This window comes from Stenella coeruleoalba (genome assembly GCF_951394435.1).
Source record: "Stenella coeruleoalba genome assembly, contig: scaffold_48, whole genome shotgun sequence".
NCBI lineage: Eukaryota > Metazoa > Chordata > Mammalia > Artiodactyla > Delphinidae > Stenella > Stenella coeruleoalba.
Window position 1 is genome coordinate 1,296,475 of NW_027646083.1, and position 23,483 is coordinate 1,319,957.

General features: G+C 43.6%; 1 long non-coding RNA gene across 19 annotated transcripts in view; it reads left to right on the forward strand.

The window, feature by feature from the left end:
- The window catches only part of LOC307181352, a 1,649,813-nt gene that overhangs the window by 1,292,761 nt on the left and 333,569 nt on the right, over positions 1 to 23,483 (forward strand). The window lies entirely within an intron of this gene.

Below are 23,483 nucleotides of genomic sequence, written 5' to 3' on the forward strand. Positions count from 1 at the left end.
TTGGTTTTCTAAATTTGAGACCCTGTTCTGTTCTGTAATTCAGTTCCTGTGTAGCCAAGTTTACATTCCGTGTATTACTGATATCTTATGATGTTTCATTTTCTGTGTGACTTATTTCAGTTAGAATCATCATACCTGCATCCACTCATTGTGATGCTAAGGGCCTGATGACACAGATTTCATTGCTGAGTGATATTGCTTTGTAAGTAAATACCACAACTTCTTTATCCATTTTTCACTTTCTGCTATGTTGAACTTGTACTGTAAACGAGGTTCTTGTAAACAGAGGCGTCCCAAACTTTGGGGTGGCTGTGTCTTTTTGATTTTAATTTCCCTAAGCTATAGGACCATAAGTGGCAGTGCCCTAGGCTCTGTTGCTTTGTTTTTTAGATGTTTCAGGAAACACCATACACTTCTCCAGAGTGTCTGTTGGCAATTTACATCCCGCCCATCAGCATAACAAGGCTCCCAGTTCTCCATGGCCTGTCCTGCCTTTCTGGATTTTACACTTTTCTCAGATGGCCCTTTTGACTGGGGGGAAGTGAGACTTCATTGTAGTGCAGATTTCCTTTGCAAGCTTGCTTGGTTGGCCAAAAAGGGCGTATGCGTTTTTTCCTGAATATATTCAGGAAAAAACGCATACGCCCTTTTTGGCCAAGTGCATCATTGTGGACGTTCTGCCTCTTTTCCTATGCTTTCAATGCAATTCCAGTCTACCTCCTGAAATCGGTTTCCTGCAATTCTGCCCCGCTTTCAAGTCCTCTTGGCAGCCTTACTTCAGTATATTTTTGGACGATAGCTGTCATTTATAACTCTGCAGGTTTGTGAATTACAGTGCCCCTGAGCTCCTTTCTTCAACTCGCTTTCTTGTGACCTGGCCGCAACACCGCAGGATGGCTTCAGGCCCTAATCTGATTCTGGCATGGCACGCTGAGCCTTTGGTTAATTCCTCTTCCTGGTAGGAAATGAGAGTTAAATTTGCCCGTCCAGACACCTCCAGCTAGTCTCCATTGGTTCTCGCTATTCCTGTTCATCTTCCGCAGAAATTGCAAACTGGGCCAAACAGGAGGTTAAAGGGACTGACTCTCCAAGTCGGGAGAGTGTTAGTAAAGCGTCTGGAATGTTGCACCCGAGTACCAGGGTACGAAAACTGAGACATATTTGAACACGTCTCCCGATCACATGGTTGATCATACTCTAGGTTCCACATGCATGTTTTAGATGAAGGAAGAATACCTTAAACCTAGGTAGTTGAAACACGTGGAATGGGTACCATGCAATATGAGTTCAAAGGGTCTTCATTTGCTCACCCAACCTCTCCAATCCTATCACTGCTGCATTTATGCCCCTGTACACATGCTTGATTCTCTTTTGGAGACATAGCAATCCATAGGTTTTAAGATACTTACAAGTCAGGTACATTCTTAGGCGTTTAATATGCGTTTTTGAGTCCATTTCGTTGAGCAAGGAGTAGCTCTTGTCTATTCCATATTTGGCTTAAGGAACTTTATCTGTGCTCATTTCAATCTCTGGTTTTATGCAGCACCCCAACTCACCTTTACCCTTAAGCAAGCATAAGTTGGTTTTCTAAATTTGAGTCCCTGTTCTGTTCTGTAATTCAGTTCCTGTGTAGCCAAGTTTACATTCCGTGTATTACTGATATCTTATGATGTTTCTTTTTCTGTGTGACTTACTTCAGTTAGAATCATCATACCTGAATCCACTCATTGTGCTGCTAAGGGCCTGATGACACAGATTTCATTGCTGAGTGATATTGCTTTGTAAGTAAATACCACAACTTCTTTATCCATTTTTCACTTTCTGCGATGTTGAACTTGTACTGTAAACGAGGTTCTTGTAAACAGAGCCATTCCAAACTTTGGGGTGGCTGTGTCTTTTTGATTTTCATTTCCCTAAGCTATAGGACCATAAGTGGAAGTGCCCTAGGTTCTGTTGCTTTGTTTTTTAGATGTTTCAGGAAACACCATACACTTCTCCCGAGTGGTTGTTGGCAATTTACATCCCGCCCATCAGCATAACAAGGCTCCCAGTTCTCCATGGCCTGTCCTGCCTTTCTGGATTTTACACTTTTTTCAGATGGCCCTTTTGACCGGGGGGAAGTGAGACTTCATTGTAGTGCAGATTTCCTTTGCAAGCTTGCTTGGTTGGCCAAAAAGGACGTATGCGTTTTTTCCTGAATATATTCAGGAAAAAACGCATACGCCCTTTTTGGCCAAGTGCATCATTGTGGACGTTCTGCCTCTTTTCCTATGCTTTCAATGTAATTCCAGTCTACCTCCTGAAATCGGTTTCCTGCAATTCTGCCCCGCTTTCAAGTCCTCTTGGCAGCCTTACTTCAGTCTATTTTTGGACAATAGCTGTCATTTATAACTCTGCAGGTTTGTGAATTACAGTGCCCCTGAGCTCCTTTCTTCAACTCGCTTTCTTTTGAGCTGGCCGCAACACCGCAGGATGGCTTCAGGCCCTAATCTGGTTCCGGTATGGCACGCTAAGCCTTTGGTTATTTCCTCTTCCTGGTGGGAATTGAGAGTTAAATTTGCCCGTCCAGACACCTCCAGCTAGCCTCTCATTGGTTCTCGCTATTCCTGTTCATCTTCCGCAGAAATTGCAAACTGGGCCAAACAGGAGGTTAAAGGCGCTGACTCTCCAAGTGGGGAGAGTGTTAGTAAAGCGTCTGGAATGTTGCACCCGAGTACCAGGGGAGGAAAACTGAGACATATTTGAACACGTCTCCCGTTCACATGGTTGATCATACTTGGGTTCCACATGCATGTTTTAGCTGAAGGAAGAATACCTTAAACATGGAGAGTTGAGACCCGTGTAATGGGTACCATGCAATATGAGTTCAAAGGGTCTTCATTTGCTCACCCAACCTCTCCAATCCTATCACTGCTGCGTTTATGCCCCTGTACACATGCTTGATTCTCTTTTGGAGACATAGCAATCCATAGGTTTTAAGATACTTACTAGTCAGGTACATTCTTAGGCGTTTAATATGCGGTGTTGAGTCCATTTCGTTGAGCAAGGAGTAGCTCTTGTCTATTCCATATTTGGCTTAAGGAACTTTATCTGTGCTCATTTCAATCTCTGGTTTTATGCAGCACCCCAACTCACCTTTACCCTTAAGCAAGCATAAGTTGGTTTTCTAAATTTGAGACCCTGTTCTGTTCTGTAATTCAGTTCCTGTGTAGCCAAGTTTACATTCCGTGTATTACTGATATCTTATGATGTTTCTTTTTCTGTGTGACTTACTTCAGTTAGAATCATCATACCTGAATCCACTCATTGTGCTGCTAAGGGCCTGATGACACAGATTTCATTGCTGAGTGATATTGCTTTGTAAGTAAATACCACAACTTCTTTATCCATTTTTCACTTTCTGCGATGTTGAACTTGTACTGTAAACGAGGTTCTTGTAAACAGAGCCATTCCAAACTTTGGGGTGGCTGTGTCTTTTTGATTTTAATTTCCCTAAGCTATAGGACCATAAGTGGAAGTGCCCTAGGTTCTGTTGCTTTGTTTTTTAGATGTTTCAGGAAACACCATACACTTCTCCCGAGTGGTTGTTGGCAATTTACATCCCGCCCATCAGCATAACAAGGCTCCCAGTTCTCCATGGCCTGTCCTGCCTTTCTGGATTTTACACTTTTTTCAGATGGCCCTTTTGACCGGGGGGAAGTGAGACTTCATTGTAGTGCAGATTTCCTTTGCAAGCTTGCTTGGTTGGCCAAAAAGGACGTATGCGTTTTTTCCTGAATATATTCAGGAAAAAACGCATATGCCCTTTTTGGCCAAGTGCATCATTGTGGACGTTCTGCCTCTTTTCCTATGCTTTCAATGTAATTCCAGTCTACCTCCTGAAATCGGTTTCCTGCAATTCTGCCCCGCTTTCAAGTCCTCTTGGCAGCCTTACTTCAGTATATTTTTGGACAATAGCTGTCATTTATAACTCTGCAGGTTTGTGAATTACAGTGTCCCTGAGCTCCTTTCTTCAACTCGCTTTCTTTTGAGCTGGCCGCAACACCGCAGGATGGCTTCAGGCCTTAATCTGGTTCCGGTACGGCACGCTGAGCCTTTGGTTATTTCCTCTTCCTGGTGGGAAATGAGAGTTAAATTTGCCCGTCCAGACACCTCCAGCTAGCCTCTCATTGGTTCTCGCTATTCCTGTTCATCTTCCGCAGAAATTGCAAACTGGGCCAAACAGGAGTTTAAAGGCGCTGACTCTCCAAGTGGGGAGAGTGTTAGTAAACCGTCTGGAATGTTGCACCCGAGTACCAGGGGAGGAAAACTGAGACATATTTGAACACGTCTCCCGTTCACATGGTTGATCATACTTGGGTTCCACATGCATGTTTTAGCTGAAGGAAGAATACCTTAAACCTGGAGAGTTGAGACCCGTGGAATGGGTACCATGCAATATGACTTCAAAGGGTCTTCATTTGCTCACCGAACCTCTCCAATCCTATCACTGCTGCGTTTATGCCCCTGTACACATGCTTGATTCTCTTTCGGAGAAATAGCAATCTATAGGTTTTAAGATACTTACTAGTCAGGTACATTCTTAGGCGTTTAATATGCGGTGTTGAGTCCATTTCGTTGAGCAAGGAGTAGCTCTTGTCTATTCCATATTTGACTTAAGGAACTTTATCTGTGCTCATTTCAATCTCTGGTTTTATGCAGCACCCCAACTCACCTTTACCCTTAAGCAAGCATAAGTTGGTTTTCTAAATTTGAGACCCTGTTCTGTTCTGTAATTCAGTTCCTGTGTAGCCAAGTTTACATTCCGTGTATTACTGATATCTTATGATGTTTCATTTTCTGTGTGACTTATTTCAGTTAGAATCATCATACCTGCATCCACTCATTGTGATGCTAAGGGCCTGATGACACAGATTTCATTGCTGAGTGATATTGCTTTGTAAGTAAATACCACAACTTCTTTATCCATTTTTCACTTTCTGCAATGTTGAACTTGTACTGTAAACGAGGTTCTTGTAAACAGAGGCGTCCCAAACTTTGGGGTGGTTGTGTCTTTTTGATTTTAATTTCCCTAAGCTATAGGACCATAAGTGGCAGTGCCCTAGGCTCTGTTGCTTTGTTTTTTAGATGTTTCAGGAAACACCATACACTTCTCCGGAGTGGCTGTTGGCAATTTACATCCCGCCCATCAGCATAACAAGGCTCCCAGTTCTCCATGGCCTGTCCTGCCTTTCTGGATTTTACACTTTTTTCAGATGGCCCTTTTGACTGGGGGGAAGTGAGACTTCATTGTAGTGCAGATTTCCTTTGCAAGCTTGCTTGGTTGGCCAAAAAGGGCGTATGCGTTTTTTCCTGAATATATTCAGGAAAAAACGCATACGCCCTTTTTGGCCAAGTGCATCATTGTGGACGTTCTGCCTCTTTTCCTATGCTTTCAATGCAATTCCAGTCTACCTCCTGAAATCGGTTTCCTGCAATTCTGCCCCGCTTTCAAGTCCTCTTGGCAGCCTTACTTCAGTATATTTTTGGACGATAGCTGTCATTTATAACTCTGCAGGTTTGTGAATTACAGTGCCCCTGAGCTCCTTTCTTCAACTCGCTTTCTTGTGACCTGGCCGCAACACCGCAGGATGGCTTCAGGCCCTAATCTGATTCTGGCATGGCACGCTGAGCCTTTGGTTAATTCCTCTTCCTGGTAGGAAATGAGAGTTAAATTTGCCCGTCCAGACACCTCCAGCTAGTCTCCATTGGTTCTCGCTATTCCTGTTCATCTTCCGCAGAAATTGCAAACTGGGCCAAACAGGAGGTTAAAGGGACTGACTCTCCAAGTCGGGAGAGTGTTAGTAAAGCGTCTGGAATGTTGCACCCGAGTACCAGGGTACAAAAACTGAGACATATTTGAACACGTCTCCCGATCACATGGTTGATCATACTCTAGGTTCCACATGCATGTTTTAGATGAAGGAAGAATACCTTAAACCTAGGTAGTTGAAACACGTGGAATGGGTACCATGCAATATGAGTTCAAAGGGTCTTCATTTGCTCACCCAACCTCTCCAATCCTATCACTGCTGCGTTTATGCCCCTGTACACATGCTTGATTCTCTTTTGGAGACATAGCAATCCATATGTTTTAAGATACTTACAAGTCAGGTACATTCTTAGGCGTTTAATATGCGTTGTTGAGTCCATTTCGTTGAGCAAGGAGTAGCTCTTGTCTATTCCATATTTGGCTTAAGGAACTTTATCTGTGCTCATTTCAATCTCTGGTTTTATGCAGCACCCCAACTCACCTTTACCCTTAAGCAAGCATAAGTTGGTTTTCTAAATTTGAGTCCCTGTTCTGTTCTGTAATTCAGTTCCTGTGTAGCCAAGTTTACATTCCGTGTATTACTGATATCTTATGATGTTTCTTTTTCTGTGTGACTTACTTCAGTTAGAATCATCATACCTGAATCCACTCATTGTGCTGCTAAGGGCCTGATGACACAGATTTCATTGCTGAGTGATATTGCTTTGTAAGTAAATACCACAACTTCTTTATCCATTTTTCACTTTCTGCGATGTTGAACTTGTACTGTAAACGAGGTTCTTGTAAACAGAGCCATTCCAAACTTTGGGGTGGCTGTGTCTTTTTGATTTTAATTTCCCTAAGCTATAGGACCATAAGTGGAAGTGCCCTAGGTTCTGTTGCTTTGTTTTTTAGATGTTTCAGGAAACACCATACACTTCTCCCGAGTGGTTGTTGGCAATTTACATCCCGCCCATCAGCATAACAAGGCTCCCAGTTCTCCATGGCCTGTCCTGCCTTTCTGGATTTTACACTTTTTTCAGATGGCCCTTTTGACCGGGGGGAAGTGAGACTTCATTGTAGTGCAGATTTCCTTTGCAAGCTTGCTTGGTTGGCCAAAAAGGGCGTATGCGTTTTTTCCTGAATATATTCAGGAAAAAACGCATACGCCCTTTTTGGCCAAGTGCATCATTGTGGACGTTCTGCCTCTTTTCCTATGCTTTCAATGTAATTCCAGTCTACCTCCTGAAATCGGTTTCCTGCAATTCTGCCCCGCTTTCAAGTCCTCTTGGCAGCCTTACTTCGGTCTATTTTTGGACAATAGCTGTCATTTATAACTCTGCAGGTTTGTGAATTACAGTGCCCCTGAGCTCCTTTCTTCAACTCGCTTTCTTTTGAGCTGGCCGCAACACCGCAGGATGGCTTCAGGCCCTAATCTGGTTCCGGTATGGCACGCTAAGCCTTTGGTTATTTCCTCTTCCTGGTGGGAATTGAGAGTTAAATTTGCCCGTCCAGACACCTCCAGCTAGCCTCTCATTGGTTCTCGCTATTCCTGTTCATCTTCCGCAGAAATTGCAAACTGGGCCAAACAGGAGGTTAAAGGCGCTGACTCTCCAAGTGGGGAGAGTGTTAGTAAAGCATCTGGAATGTTGCACCCGAGTACCAGGGGAGGAAAACTGAGACATATTTGAACACGTCTCCCGTTCACATGGTTGATCATACTTGGGTTCCACATGCATGTTTTAGCTGAAGGAAGAATACCTTAAACATGGAGAGTTGAGACCCGTGTAATGGGTACCATGCAATATGACTTCAAAGGGTCTTCATTTGCTCACCGAACCTCTCCAATCCTATCACTGCTGCGTTTATGCCCCTGTACACATGCTTGATTCTCTTTCGGAGACATAACAATCCATAGGTTTTAAGATACTTACTAGTCAGGTACATTCTTAGGCGTTTAATATGCGGTGTTGAGTCCATTTCGTTGAGCTAGGAGTAGCTCTTGTCTATTCCATATTTGACTTAAGGAACTTTGTGCTCATTTCAATCTCTGGTTTTATGCAGCACCCCAACTCACCTTTACCCTTAAGCAAGCATAAGTTGGTTTTCTAAATTTGAGACCCTGTTCTGTTCTGTAATTCAGTTCCTGTGTAGCCAAGTTTACATTCCGTGTATTACTGATATCTTATGATGTTTCATTTTCTGTGTGACTTATTTCAGTTAGAATCATCATACCTGCATCCACTCATTGTGATGCTAAGGGCCTGATGACATAGATTTCATTGCTGAGTGATATTGCTTTGTAAGTAAATACCACAAATTCTTTATCCATTTTTCACTTTCTGCGATGTTGAACTTGTACTGTAAACGAGGTTCTTGTAAACAGAGCCATTCCAAACTTTGGGGTGGCTGTGTCTTTTTGATTTTCATTTCCCTAAGCTATAGGACCATAAGTGGAAGTGCCCTAGGTTCTGTTGCTTTGTTTTTTAGATGTTTCAGGAAACACCATACACTTCTCCCGAGTGGTTGTTGGCAATTTACATCCCGCCCATCAGCATAACAAGGCTCCCAGTTCTCCATGGCCTGTCCTGCCTTTCTGGATTTTACACTTTTTTCAGATGGCCCTTTTGACCGGGGGGAAGTGAGACTTCATTGTAGTGCAGATTTCCTTTGCAAGCTTCCTTGGTTGGCCAAAAAGGACGTATGCGTTTTTTCCTGAATATATTCAGGAAAAAACGCATATGCCCTTTTGTGCCATGTGCATCATTGTGGACGTTCTGCCTCTTTTCCTATGCTTTCAATGTAATTCCAGTCTACCTCCTGAAATCGGTTTCCTGCAATTCTGCCCCGCTTTCAAGTCCTCTTGGCAGCCTTACTTCAGTATATTTTTGGACAATAGCTGTCATTTATAACTCTGCAGGTTTGTGAATTACAGTGCCCCTGAGCTCCTTTCTTCAACTCGCTTTCTTTTGAGCTGGCCGCAACACCGCAGGATGGCTTCAGGCCTTAATCTGGTTCCGGTACGGCACGCTGAGCCTTTGGTTATTTCCTCTTCCTGGTGGGAAATGAGAGTTAAATTTGCCCGTCGAGACACCTCCAGCTAGCCTCTCATTGGTTCTCGCTATTCCTGTTCATCTTCCGCAGAAATTGCAAACTGGGCCAAACAGGAGGTTAAAGGCGCTGACTCTCCAAGTGGGGAGAGTGTTAGTAAAGCGTCTGGAATGTTGCACCCGAGTACCAGGGGAGGAAAACTGAGACATATTTGAACACGTCTCCCGTTCACATGGTTGATCATACTTGGGTTCCACATGCATGTTTTAGCTGAAGGAAGAATACCTTAAATCTGGAGAGTTGAGACCCGTGGAATGGGTACCATGCAATATGACTTCAAAGGGTCTTCATTTGCTCACCGAACCTCTCCAATCCTATCACTGCTGCGTTTATGCCCCTGTACACATGCTTGATTCTCTTTCGGAGACATAGCAATCCATAGGTTTTAAGATACTTACTAGTCAGGTACATTCTTAGGCGTTTAATATGCGGTGTTGAGTCCATTTCGTTGAGCAAGGAGTAGCTCTTGTCTATTCCATATTTGACTTAAGGAACTTTATCTGTGCTCATTTCAATCTCTGGTTTTATGCAGCACCCCAACTCACCTTTACCCTTAAGCAAGCATAAGTTGGTTTTCTAAATTTGAGACCCTGTTCTGTTCTGTAATTCAGTTCCTGTGTAGCCAAGTTTACATTCCGTGTATTACTGATATCTTATGATGTTTCATTTTCTGTGTGACTTATTTCAGTTAGAATCATCATACCTGCATCCACTCATTGTGATGCTAAGGGCCTGATGACACAGATTTCATTGCTGAGTGATATTGCTTTGTAAGTAAATACCACAACTTCTTTATCCATTTTTCACTTTCTGCAATGTTGAACTTGTACTGTAAACGAGGTTCTTGTAAACAGAGGCGTCCCAAACTTTGGGGTGGCTGTGTCTTTTTGATTTTAATTTCCCTAAGCTATAGGACCATAAGTGGCAGTGCCCTAGGCTCTGTTGCTTTGTTTTTTAGATGTTTCAGGAAACACCATACACTTCTCCAGAGTGTCTGTTGGCAATTTACATCCCGCCCATCAGCATAACAAGGCTCCCAGTTCTCCATGGCCTGTCCTGCCTTTCTGGATTTTACACTTTTCTCAGATGGCCCTTTTGACTGGGGGGAAGTGAGACTTCATTGTAGTGCAGATTTCCTTTGCAAGCTTGCTTGGTTGGCCAAAAAGGGCGTATGCGTTTTTTCCTGAATATATTCAGGAAAAAACGCATACGCCCTTTTTGGCCAAGTGCATCATTGTGGACGTTCTGCCTCTTTTCCTATGCTTTCAATGCAATTCCAGTCTACCTCCTGAAATCGGTTTCCTGCAATTCTGCCCCGCTTTCAAGTCCTCTTGGCAGCCTTACTTCAGTATATTTTTGGACGATAGCTGTCATTTATAACTCTGCAGGTTTGTGAATTACAGTGCCCCTGAGCTCCTTTCTTCAACTCGCTTTCTTGTGACCTGGCCGCAACACCGCAGGATGGCTTCAGGCCCTAATCTGATTCTGGCATGGCACGCTGAGCCTTTGGTTAATTCCTCTTCCTGGTAGGAAATGAGAGTTAAATTTGCCCGTCCAGACACCTCCAGCTAGTCTCCATTGGTTCTCGCTATTCCTGTTCATCTTCCGCAGAAATTGCAAACTGGGCCAAACAGGAGGTTAAAGGGACTGACTCTCCAAGTCGGGAGAGTGTTAGTAAAGCGTCTGGAATGTTGCACCCGAGTACCAGGGTACAAAAACTGAGACATATTTGAACACGTCTCCCGATCACATGGTTGATCATACTCTAGGTTCCACATGCATGTTTTAGATGAAGGAAGAATACCTTAAACCTAGGTAGTTGAAACACGTGGAATGGGTACCATGCAATATGAGTTCAAAGGGTCTTCATTTGCTCACCCAACCTCTCCAATCCTATCACTGCTGCGTTTATGCCCCTGTACACATGCTTGATTCTCTTTTGGAGACATAGCAATCCATAGGTTTTAAGATACTTACAAGTCAGGTACATTCTTAGGCGTTTAATATGCGGTGTTGAGTCCATTTCGTTGAGCAAGGAGTAGCTCTTGTCTATTCCATATTTGGCTTAAGGAACTTTATCTGTGCTCATTTCAATCTCTGGTTTTATGCAGCACCCCAACTCACCTTTACCCTTAAGCAAGCATAAGTTGGTTTTCTAAATTTGAGTCCCTGTTCTGTTCTGTAATTCAGTTCCTGTGTAGCCAAGTTTACATTCCGTGTATTACTGATATCTTATGATGTTTCTTTTTCTGTGTGACTTACTTCAGTTAGAATCATCATACCTGAATCCACTCATTGTGCTGCTAAGGGCCTGATGACACAGATTTCATTGCTGAGTGATATTGCTTTGTAAGTAAATACCACAACTTCTTTATCCATTTTTCACTTTCTGCGATGTTGAACTTGTACTGTAAACGAGGTTCTTGTAAACAGAGCCATTCCAAACTTTGGGGTGGCTGTGTCTTTTTGATTTTAATTTCCCTAAGCTATAGGACCATAAGTGGAAGTGCCCTAGGTTCTGTTGCTTTGTTTTTTAGATGTTTCAGGAAACACCATACACTTCTCCCGAGTGGTTGTTGGCAATTTACATCCCGCCCATCAGCATAACAAGGCTCCCAGTTCTCCATGGCCTGTCCTGCCTTTCTGGATTTTACACTTTTTTCAGATGGCCCTTTTGACCGGGGGGAAGTGAGACTTCATTGTAGTGCAGATTTCCTTTGCAAGCTTGCTTGGTTGGCCAAAAAGGGCGTATGCGTTTTTTCCTGAATATATTCAGGAAAAAACGCATACGCCCTTTTTGGCCAAGTGCATCATTGTGGACGTTCTGCCTCTTTTCCTATGCTTTCAATGTAATTCCAGTCTACCTCCTGAAATCGGTTTCCTGCAATTCTGCCCCGCTTTCAAGTCCTCTTGGCAGCCTTACTTCGGTCTATTTTTGGACAATAGCTGTCATTTATAACTCTGCAGGTTTGTGAATTACAGTGCCCCTGAGCTCCTTTCTTCAACTCGCTTTCTTTTGAGCTGGCCGCAACACCGCAGGATGGCTTCAGGCCCTAATCTGGTTCCGGTATGCCACGCTAAGCCTTTGGTTATTTCCTCTTCCTGGTGGGAATTGAGAGTTAAATTTGCCCGTCCAGACACCTCCAGCTAGCCTCTCATTGGTTCTCGCTATTCCTGTTCATCTTCCGCAGAAATTGCAAACTGGGCCAAACAGGAGGTTAAAGGCGCTGACTCTCCAAGTGGGGAGAGTGTTAGTAAAGCGTCTGGAATGTTGCACCCGAGTACCAGGGGAGGAAAACTGAGACATATTTGAACACGTCTCCCGTTCACATGGTTGATCATACTTGGGTTCCACATGCATGTTTTAGCTGAAGGAAGAATACCTTAAACATGGAGAGTTGAGACCCGTGTAATGGGTACCATGCAATATGACTTCAAAGGGTCTTCATTTGCTCACCGAACCTCTCCAATCCTATCACTGCTGCGTTTATGCCCCTGTACACATGCTTGATTCTCTTTCGGAGACATAACAATCCATAGGTTTTAAGATACTTACTAGTCAGGTACATTCTTAGGCGTTTAATATGCGGTGTTGAGTCCATTTCGTTGAGCAAGGAGTAGCTCTTGTCTATTCCATATTTGACTTAAGGAACTTTATCTGTGCTCATTTCAATCTCTGGTTTTATGCAGCACCCCAACTCACCTTTACCCTTAAGCAAGCATAAGTTGGTTTTCTAAATTTGAGACCCTGTTCTGTTCTGTAATTCAGTTCCTGTGTAGCCAAGTTTACATTCCGTGTATTACTGATATCTTATGATGTTTCATTTTCTGTGTGACTTATTTCAGTTAGAATCATCATACCTGCATCCACTCATTGTGATGCTAAGGGCCTGATGACATAGATTTCATTGCTGAGTGATATTGCTTTGTAAGTAAATACCACAAATTCTTTATCCATTTTTCACTTTCTGCGATGTTGAACTTGTACTGTAAACGAGGTTCTTGTAAACAGAGGCGTCCCAAACTTTGGGGTGGCTGTGTCTTTTTGATTTTAATTTCCCTAAGCTATAGGACCATAAGTGGAAGTGCCCTAGGTTCTGTTGCTTTGTTTTTTAGATGTTTCAGGAAACACCATACACTTCTCCCGAGTGGTTGTTGGCAATTTACATCCCGCCCATCAGCATAACAAGGCTCCCAGTTCTCCATGGCCTGTCCTGCCTTTCTGGATTTTACACTTTTTTCAGATGGCCCTTTTGACCGGGGGGAAGTGAGACTTCATTGTAGTGCAGATTTCCTTTGCAAGCTTGCTTGGTTGGCCAAAAAGGGCGTATGCGTTTTTTCCTGAATATATTCAGGAAAAAACGCATACGCCCTTTTTGGCCAAGTGCATCATTGTGGACGTTCTGCCTCTTTTCCTATGCTTTCAATGTAATTCCAGTCTACCTCCTGAAATCGGTTTCCTGCAATTCTGCCCCGCTTTCAAGTCCTCTTGGCAGCCTTACTTCGGTCTATTTTTGGACAATAGCTGTCATTTATAACTCTGCAGGTTTGTGAATTACAGTGCCCCTGAGCTCCTTTCTTCAACTCGCTTTCTTGTGAGCTGGCCGCAACACCGCAGGATGGCTTCAGGCCCTAATCTGGTTCCGGCACGGCACACTGAGCCTTTGGTTATTTCCTCTTCCTGGTGGGAAATGAGAGTTAAATTTGCCCGTCCAGACACCTCCAGCTAGCCTCTCATTGGTTCTCGCTATTCCTGTTCATCTTCCGCAGAAATTGCAAACTGGGCCAAACAGGAGGTTAAAGGCGCTGACTCTCCAAGTGGGGAGAGTGTTAGTAAAGCGTCTGGAATGTTGCACCCGAGTACCAGGGGAGGAAAACTGAGACATATTTGAACACGTCTCCCGTTCACATGGTTGATCATACTTGGGTTCCACATGCATGTTTTAGCTGAAGGAAGAATACCTTAAACATGGAGAGTTGAGACCCGTGTAATGGGTACCATGCAATATGACTTCAAAGGGTCTTCATTTGCTCACCGAACCTCTCCAATCCTATCACTGCTGCGTTTATGCCCCTGTACACATGCTTGATTCTCTTTCGGAGACATAACAATCCATAGGTTTTAAGATACTTACTAGTCAGGTACATTCTTAGGCGTTTAATATGCGGTGTTGAGTCCATTTCGTTGAGCAAGGAGTAGCTCTTGTCTATTCCATATTTGACTTAAGGAACTTTATCTGTGCTCATTTCAATCTCTGGTTTTATGCAGCACCCCAACTCACCTTTACCCTTAAGCAAGCATAAGTTGGTTTTCTAAATTTGAGACCCTGTTCTGTTCTGTAATTCAGTTCCTGTGTAGCCAAGTTTACATTCCGTGTATTACTGATATCTTATGATGTTTCATTTTCTGTGTGACTTATTTCAGTTAGAATCATCATACCTGCATCCACTCATTGTGATGCTAAGGGCCTGATGACATAGATTTCATTGCTGAGTGATATTGCTTTGTTAGTAAATACCACAAATTCTTTATCCATTTTTCACTTTCTGCGATGTTGAACTTGTACTGTAAACGAGGTTCTTGTAAACAGAGGCGTCCCAAACTTTGGGGTGGCTGTGTCTTTTTGATTTTAATTTCCCTAAGCTATAGGACCATAAGTGGAAGTGCCCTAGGTTCTGTTGCTTTGTTTTTTAGATGTTTCAGGAAACACCATACACTTCTCCCGAGTGGTTGTTGGCAATTTACATCCCGCCCATCAGCATAACAAGGCTCCCAGTTCTCCATGGCCTGTCCTGCCTTTCTGGATTTTACACTTTTTTCAGATGGCCCTTTTGACCGGGGGGAAGTGAGACTTCATTGTAGTGCAGATTTCCTTTGCAAGCTTGCTTGGTTGGCCAAAAAGGACGTATGCGTTTTTTCCTGAATATATTCAGGAAAAAACGCATATGCCCTTTTTGGCCAAGTGCATCATTGTGGACGTTCTGCCTCTTTTCCTATGCTTTCAATGCAATTCCAGTCTACCTCCTGAAATCGGTTTCCTGCAATTCTGCCCCGCTTTCAAGTCCTCTTGGCAGCCTTACTTCAGTATATTTTTGGACAATAGCTGTCATTTATAACTCTGCAGGTTTGTGAATTACAGTGCCCCTGAGCTCCTTTCTTCAACTCGCTTTCTTTTGAGCTGGCCGCAACACCGCAGGATGGCTTCAGGCCTTAATCTGGTTCCGGTACGGCACGCTGAGCCTTTGGTTATTTCCTCTTCCTGGTGGGAAATGAGAGTTAAATTTGCCCGTCGAGACACCTCCAGCTAGCCTCTCATTGGTTCTCGCTATTCCTGTTCATCTTCCGCAGAAATTGCAAACTGGGCCAAACAGGAGGTTAAAGGCGCTGACTCTCCAAGTGGGGAGAGTGTTAGTAAAGCGTCTGGAATGTTGCACCCGAGTACCAGGGGAGGAAAACTGAGACATATTTGAACACGTCTCCCGTTCACATGGTTGATCATACTTGGGTTCCACATGCATGTTTTAGCTGAAGGAAGAATACCTTAAACCTGGAGAGTTGAGACCCGTGGAATGGGTACCATGCAATATGACTTCAAAGGGTCTTCATTTGCTCACCGAACCTCTCCAATCCTATCACTGCTGCGTTTATGCCCCTGTACACATGCTTGATTCTCTTTTGGAGACATAGCAATCCATAGGTTTTAAGATACTTACTAGTCAGGTACATTCTTAGGCGTTTAATATGCGGTGTTGAGTCCATTTCGTTGAGCAAGGAGTAGCTCTTGTCTATTCCATATTTGACTTAAGGAACTTTATCTGTGCTCATTTCAATCTCTGGTTTTATGCAGCACCCCAACTCACCTTTACCCTTAAGCAAGCATAAGTTGGTTTTCTAAATTTGAGACCCTGTTCTGTTCTGTAATTCAGTTCCTGTGTAGCCAAGTTTACATTCCGTGTATTACTGATATCTTATGATGTTTCTTTTTCTGTGTGACTTATTTCAGTTAGAATCATCATACCTGAATCCACTCATTGTGATGCTAAGGGCCTGATGACATAGATTTCATTGCTGAGTGATATTGCTTTGTAAGTAAATACCACAACTTCTTTATCCATTTTTCACTTTCTGCGATGTTGAACTTGTACTGTAAACGAGGTTCTTGTAAACAGAGGCGTCCCAAACTTTGGGGTGGCTGTGTCTTTTTGATTTTAATTTCCCTAAGCTATAGGACCATAAGTGGCAGTGCCCTAGGCTCTGTTGCTTTGTTTTTTAGATGTTTCAGGAAACACCATACACTTCTCCAGAGTGTCTGTTGGCAATTTACATCCCGCCCATCAGCATAACAAGGCTCCCAGTTCTCCATGGCCTGTCCTGCCTTTCTGGATTTTACACTTTTTTCAGATGGCCCTTTTGACCGGGGGGAAGTGAGACTTCATTGTAGTGCAGATTTCCTTTGCAAGCTTGCTTGGTTGGCCAAAAAGGGCGTATGCGTTTTTTCCTGAATATATTCAGGAAAAAACGCATACGCCCTTTTTGGCCAAGTGCATCATTGTGGACGTTCTGCCTCTTTTCCTATGCTTTCAATGCAATTCCAGTCTACCTCCTGAAATCGGTTTCCTGCAATTCTGCCCCGCTGTCAAGTCCTCTTGGCAGCCTTACTTCAGTATATTTTTGGACGATAGCTGTCATTTATAACTCTGCAGGTTTGTGAATTACAGTGCCCCTGAGCTCCTTTCTTCAACTCGCTTTCTTGTGACCTGGCCGCAACACCGCAGGATGGCTTCAGGCCCTAATCTGGTTCTGGCAACGGCACCCTGAGCCTTTGGTTAATTCCTCTTCTTCGTGGGAAATGAGAGTTAAATTTGCCCGTCCAGACACCTCCAGCTAGCCTCTCATTGGTTCTCGCTATTCCTGTTCATCTTCCGCAGAAATTGCAAACTGGGCCAAACAGGAGGTTAAAGGCGCTGACTCTCCAAGTGGGGAGAGTGTTAGTATAGCGTCTGGAATGTTGCACCCGAGTACCAGGGGAGGAAAACTGAGACATATTTGAACACGTCTCCCGTTCACATGGTTGATCATACTTGGGTTCCACATGCATGTTTTAGCTGAAGGAAGAATACCTTAAACCTGGGTAGTTGAAACCCGTGGAATGGGTACCATGCAATATGACTTCAAAGGGTCTTCATTTGCTCACCGAACCTCTCCAATCCTATCACTGCTGCGTTTATGCCCCTGTACACATGCTTGATTCTCTTTCGGAGACATAGCAATCCATAGGTTTTAAGATACTTACAAGTCAGGTACATTCTTAGGCGTTTAATATGGGGTGTTGAGTCCATTTCGTTGAGCAAGGAGTAGCTCTTGTCTATTCCATATTTGGCTTAAGGAACTTTATCTGTGCTCATTTCAATCTCTGGTTTTATGCAGCACCCCAACTCACCTTTACCCTTAAGCAAGAATAAGTTGGTTTTCTAAATTTGAGACCCTGTTCTGTTCTGTAATTCAGTTCCTGTGTAGCCAAGTTTACATTCCGTGTATTACTGATATCTTATGATGTTTCTTTTTCTGTGTGACTTATTTCAGTTAGAATCATCATACCTGAATCCACTCATTGTGCTGCTAAGGGCCTGATGACACAGATTTCATTGCTGAGTGATATTGCTTTGTAAGTAAATACCACAACTTCTTTATCCATTTTTCACTTTCTGCGATGTTGAACTTGTACTGTAAACGAGGTTCTTGTAAACAGAGCCGTTCCAAACTTTGGGGTGGCTGTGTCTTTTTGATTTTAATTTCCCTAAGCTATAGGACCATAAGTGGAAGTGCCCTAGGTTCTGTTGCTTTGTTTTTTAGATGTTTCAGGAAACACCATACACTTCTCCCGAGTGGTTGTTGGCAATTTACATCCCGCCCATCAGCATAACAAGGCTCCCAGTTCTCCATGGCCTGTCCTGCCTTTCTGGATTTTACACTTTTTTCAGATGGCCCTTTTGACCGGGGGGAAGTGAGACTTCATTGTAGTGCAGATTTCCTTTGCAAGCTTGCTTGGTTGGCCAAAAAGGGCGTATGCGTTTTTTCCTGAATATATTCAGGAAAAAACGCATACGCCCTTTTTGGCCAAGTGCATCATTGTGGACGTTCTGCCTCTTTTCCTATGCTTTCAATGCAATTCCAGTCTACCTCCTGAAATCAGTTTCCTGCAATTCTGCCCCACTTTCAAGTCCTCTTGGCAGCCTTACTTCAGTCTATTTTTGGACGATAGCTGTCATTTATAACTCTGCAGGTTTGTGAATTACAGTGCCCCTGAGCTCCTTTCTTCAACTCGCTTTCTTTTGAGCTGGCCGCAACACCGCAGGATGGCTTCAGGCCCTAATCTGGTTCCGGCCCGGCATGCTGAGCCTTTGGTTATTTCCTCTTCCTGGTGGGAAATGAGAGTTAAATTTGCCCGTCCAGACACCTCCAGCTAGCCTCTCATTGGTTCTCGCTATTCCTATTCATCTTCCGCAGAAATTGCAAACTGGGCCAAACAGGAGGTTAAAGGGACTGACTCTCCAAGTGGGGAGAGTGTTAGTAAAGCGTCTGGAATATTGAACCCGAGTACCAGGGGAGGAAAACTGAGACATATTTGAACACGTCTCCCGATCACATGGTTTATCATACTCTAGGTTCCCCATGCATGTTTTAGCTGAAGGAAGAATACCTTAAACCTGGGTAGTTGAAACCCGTGGAATGGGTACCATGCAATATGACTTCAAAGGGTCTTCATTTGCTCACCGAACCTCTCCAATCCTATCACTGCTGCGTTTATGCCCCTGTACACATGCTTGATTCTCTTTCGGAGACATAGCAATCCATAGGTTTTAAGATACTTACTAGTCAGGTACATTCTTAGGCGTTTAATATGGGGTGTTGAGTCCATTTCGTTGAGCAAGGAGTAGCTCTTGTCTATTCCATATTTGGCTTAAGGAACTTTATCTGTGCTCATTTCAATCTCTGGTTTTATGCAGCACCCCAACTCACCTTTACCCTTAAGCAAGAATAAGTTGGTTTTCTAAATTTGAGACCCTGTTCTGTTCTGTAATTCAGTTCCTGTGTAGCCAAGTTTACATTCCGTGTATTACTGATATCTTATGATGTTTCTTTTTCTGTGTGACTTATTTCAGTTAGAATCATCATACCTGAATCCACTCATTGTGCTGCTAAGGGCCTGATGACACAGATTTCATTGCTGAGTGATATTGCTTTGTAAGTAAATACCACAACTTCTTTATCCATTTTTCACTTTCTGCAATGTTGAACTTGTACTGTAAATGAGGTTCTTGTAAACAGAGCCGTTCCAAACTTTGGGGTGGCTGTGTCTTTTTGATTTTAATTTCCCTAAGCTATAGGACCATAAGTGGAAGTGCCCTAGGCTCTGTTGCTTTGTTTTTTAGATGTTTCAGGAAACACCATACACTTCTCCAGAGTGTCTGTTGGCAATTTACATCCCGCTCATCAGCATAACAAGGCTCCCAGTTCTCAATGGCCTGTTGCCTTTCTGGATTTTACACTTTTTTCAGATGGCCCTTTTGACCGGGGGGAAGTGAGACTTCATTGTAGTGCAGATTTCCTTTGCAAGCTTGCTTGGTTGGCCAAAAAGGGCGTATGCGTTTTTTCCTGAATATATTCAGGAAAAAACGCATACGCCCTTTTTGGCCAAGTGCATCATTGTGGACGTTCTGCCTCTTTTCCTATGCTTTCAATGCAATTCCAGTCTACCTCCTGAAATCGGTTTCCTGCAATTCTGCCCCGCTTTCAAGTCCTCTTGGCAGCCTTACTTCAGTCTATTTTTGGACGATAGCTGTCATTTATAACTCTGCAGGTTTGTGAATTACAGTGCCCCTGAGCTCCTTTCTTCAACTCGCTTTCTTGTGACCTGGCCGCAACACCGCAGGATGGCTTCAGGCCCTAATCTGATTCTGGCATGGCACGCTGAGCCTTTGGTTAATTCCTCTTCCTGGTAGGAAATGAGAGTTAAATTTGCCCGTCCAGACACCTCCAGCTAATCTCCATTGGTTCTCGCTATTCCTGTTCATCTTCCGCAGAAATTGCAAACTGGGCCAAACAGGAGGTTAAAGGGACTGACTCTCCAAGTCGGGAGAGTGTTAGTAAAGCGTCTGGAATGTTGCACCCGAGTACCAGGGTACAAAAACTGAGACATATTTGAACACGTCTCCCGATCACATGGTTGATCATACTCTAGGTTGCACATGCATGTTTTAGATGAAGGAAGAATACCTTAAACCTAGGTAGTTGAAACACGTGGAATGGGTACCATGCAATATGAGTTCAAAGGGTCTTCACTTGCTCACCCAACCTCTCCAATCCTATCACTGCTGCGTTTATGCCCCTGTACACATGCTTGATTCTCTTTTGGAGACATAGCAATCCATAGGTTTTAAGATACTTACAAGTCAGGTACATTCTTAGGCGTTTAATATGCGGTGTTGAGTCCATTTCGTTGAGCAAGGAGTAGCTCTTGTCTATTCCATATTTGGCTTAAGGAACTTTATCTGTGCTCATTTCAATCTCTGGTTTTATGCAGCACCCCAACTCACCTTTACCCTTAAGCAAGCATAAGTTGGTTTTCTAAATTTGAGACCCTGTTCTGTTCTGTAATTCAGTTCCTGTGTAGCCAAGTTTACATTCCATGTATTACTGATATCTTATGATGTTTCTTTTTCTGTGTGACTTATTTCAGTTAGAATCATCATACCTGAATCCACTCATTGTGCTGCTAAGGGCCTGATGACACAGATTTCATTGCTGAGTGATATTGCTTTGTAAGTAAATACCACAACTTCTTTATCCATTTTTCACTTTCTGCGATGTTGAACTTGTACTGTAAACGAGGTTCTTGTAAACAGAGCCGTTCCAAACTTTGGGGTGGCTGTGTCTTTTTGATTTTAATTTCCCTAAGCTATAGGACCATAAGTGGAAGTGCCCTAGGTTCTGTTGCTTTGTTTTTTAGATGTTTCAGGAAACACCATACACTTCTCCCGAGTGGTTGTTGGCAATTTACATCCCGCCCATCAGCATAACAAGGCTCCCAGTTCTCCATGGCCTGTCCTGCCTTTCTGGATTTTACACTTTTTTCAGATGGCCCTTTTGACCGGGGGGAAGTGAGACTTCATTGTAGTGCAGATTTCCTTTGCAAGCTTGCTTGGTTGGCCAAAAAGGGCGTATGCGTTTTTTCCTGAATATATTCAGGAAAAAACGCATACGCCCTTTTTGGCCAAGTGCATCATTGTGGACGTTCTGCCTCTTTTCCTATGCTTTCAATGCAATTCCAGTCTACCTCCTGAAATCGGTTTCCTGCAATTCTGCCCCGCTTTCAAGTCCTCTTGGCAGCCTTACTTCAGTCTATTTTTGGACGATAGCTGTCATTTATAACTCTGCAGGTTTGTGAATTACAGTGCCCCTGAGCTCCTTTCTTCAACTCACTTTCTTTTGAGCTGGCCGCAACACCGCAGGATGGCTTCAGGCCCTAATCTGGTTCCGGTACGGCACGCTGAGCCTTTGGTTATTTCCTCTTCCTGGTGGGAAATGAGAGTTAAATTTGCCCGTCCAGACACCTCCAGCTAGCCTCTCATTGGTTCTCGCTATTCCTGTTCATCTTCCGCAGAAATTGCAAACTGGGCCAAACAGGAGGTTAAAGGGACTGACTCTCCAAGTGGGGAGAGTGTTAGTAAAGCGTCTGGAATGTTGCACCCGAGTACCAGGGGAGGAAAACTGAGACATATTTGAACACATCTCCCGATCACATGGTTGATCATACTCTAGGTTCCACATGCATGTTTTAGCTGAAGGAAGAATACCTTAAACCTGGGTAGTTGAAACCCGTGGAATGGGTACCATGCAATATGACTTCAAAGGGTCTTCATTTGCTCACCGAACCTCTCCAATCCTATCACTGCTGCGTTTATGCCCCTGTACACATGCTTGATTCTCTTTCGGAGACATAGCAATCCATAGGTTTTAAGATACTTACTAGTCAGGTACATTCTTAGGCGTTTAATATGGGGTGTTGAGTCCATTTCGTTGAGCAAGGAGTAGCTCTTGTCTATTCCATATTTGGCTTAAGGAACTTTATCTGTGCTCATTTCAATCTCTGGTTTTATGCAGCACCCCAACTCACCTTTCCCCTTAAGCAAGAATAAGTTGGTTTTCTAAATTTGAGACCCTGTTCTGTTCTGTAATTCAGTTCCTGTGTAGCCAAGTTTACATTCCGTGTATTACTGATATCTTATGATGTTTCTTTTTCTGTGTGACTTATTTCAGTTAGAATCATCATACCTGAATCCACTCATTGTGCTGCTAAGGGCCTGATGACGCAGATTTCATTGCTGAGTGATTTTGCTTTGTAATAAATACCACAACTTCTTTATCCATTTTTCACTTTCTGCGATGTTGAACTTGTACTGTAAACGAGGTTCTTGTAAACAGAGCCATTCCAAATTTTGGGGTGGCTGTGTCTTTTTGATTTTAATTTCCCTAAGCTATAGGACCATAAGTGGAAGTGCCCTAGGTTCTGTTGCTTTGTTTTTTAGATGTTTCAGGAAACACCATACACTTCTCCCGAGTGGTTGTTGGCAATTTACATCCCGCCCATCAGCATAACAAGGCTCCCAGTTCTCCATGGCCTGTCCTGCCTTTCTGGATTTTACACTTTTTTCAGATGGCCCTTTTGACCGGGGGGAAGTGAGACTTCATTGTAGTGCAGATTTCCTTTGCAAGCTTGCTTGGTTGGCCAAAAAGGGCGTATGCGTTTTTTCCTGAATATATTCAGGAAAAGACGCATACGCCCTTTTTGGCCAAGTGCATCATTGTGGACGTTCTGCCTCTTTTCCTATGCTTTCAATGCAATTCCAGTCTACCTCCTGAAATCGGTTTCCTGCAATTCTGCCCCGCTTTCAAGTCCTCTTGGCAGCCTTACTTCAGTCTATTTTTGGACGATAGCTGTCATTTATAACTCTGCAGGTTTGTGAATTACAGTGCCCCTGAGCTCCTTTCTTCAACTCGCTTTCTTTTGAGCTGGCCGCAACACCGCAGGATGTCTTCAGGCCCTAATCTGGTTCTGGCACGGCACGCTGAGCCTTTGGTTATTTCCTCTTCCTGGTGGGAAATGAGAGTTAAATTTGCCCGTCCAGACACCTCCAGCTAGCCTCTCATTGGTTCTCGCTATTCCTGTTCATCTTCCGCAGAAATTGCAAACTGGGCCAAACAGGAGGTTAAAGGGACTGACTCTCCAAGTCGGGAGAGTGTTATTAAAGCGTCTGGAATGTTGCACCCGAGTACCAGGGTATGAAAACTGAGACATATTTGAACACGTCTCCCGATCACATGGTTGATCATACTCTGGGTTCCACATGCATATTTTAGCTGAAGGAAGAATACCTAAAACCTGGGTAGTTGAAACCCGTGGAATGGGTACCATGCAATATGACTTCAAAGGGTCTTCATTTGCTCACCGAACCTCTCCAATCCTATCACTGCTGCGTTTATGCCCCTGTTCACATGCTTGATTCTCTTTCGGAGACA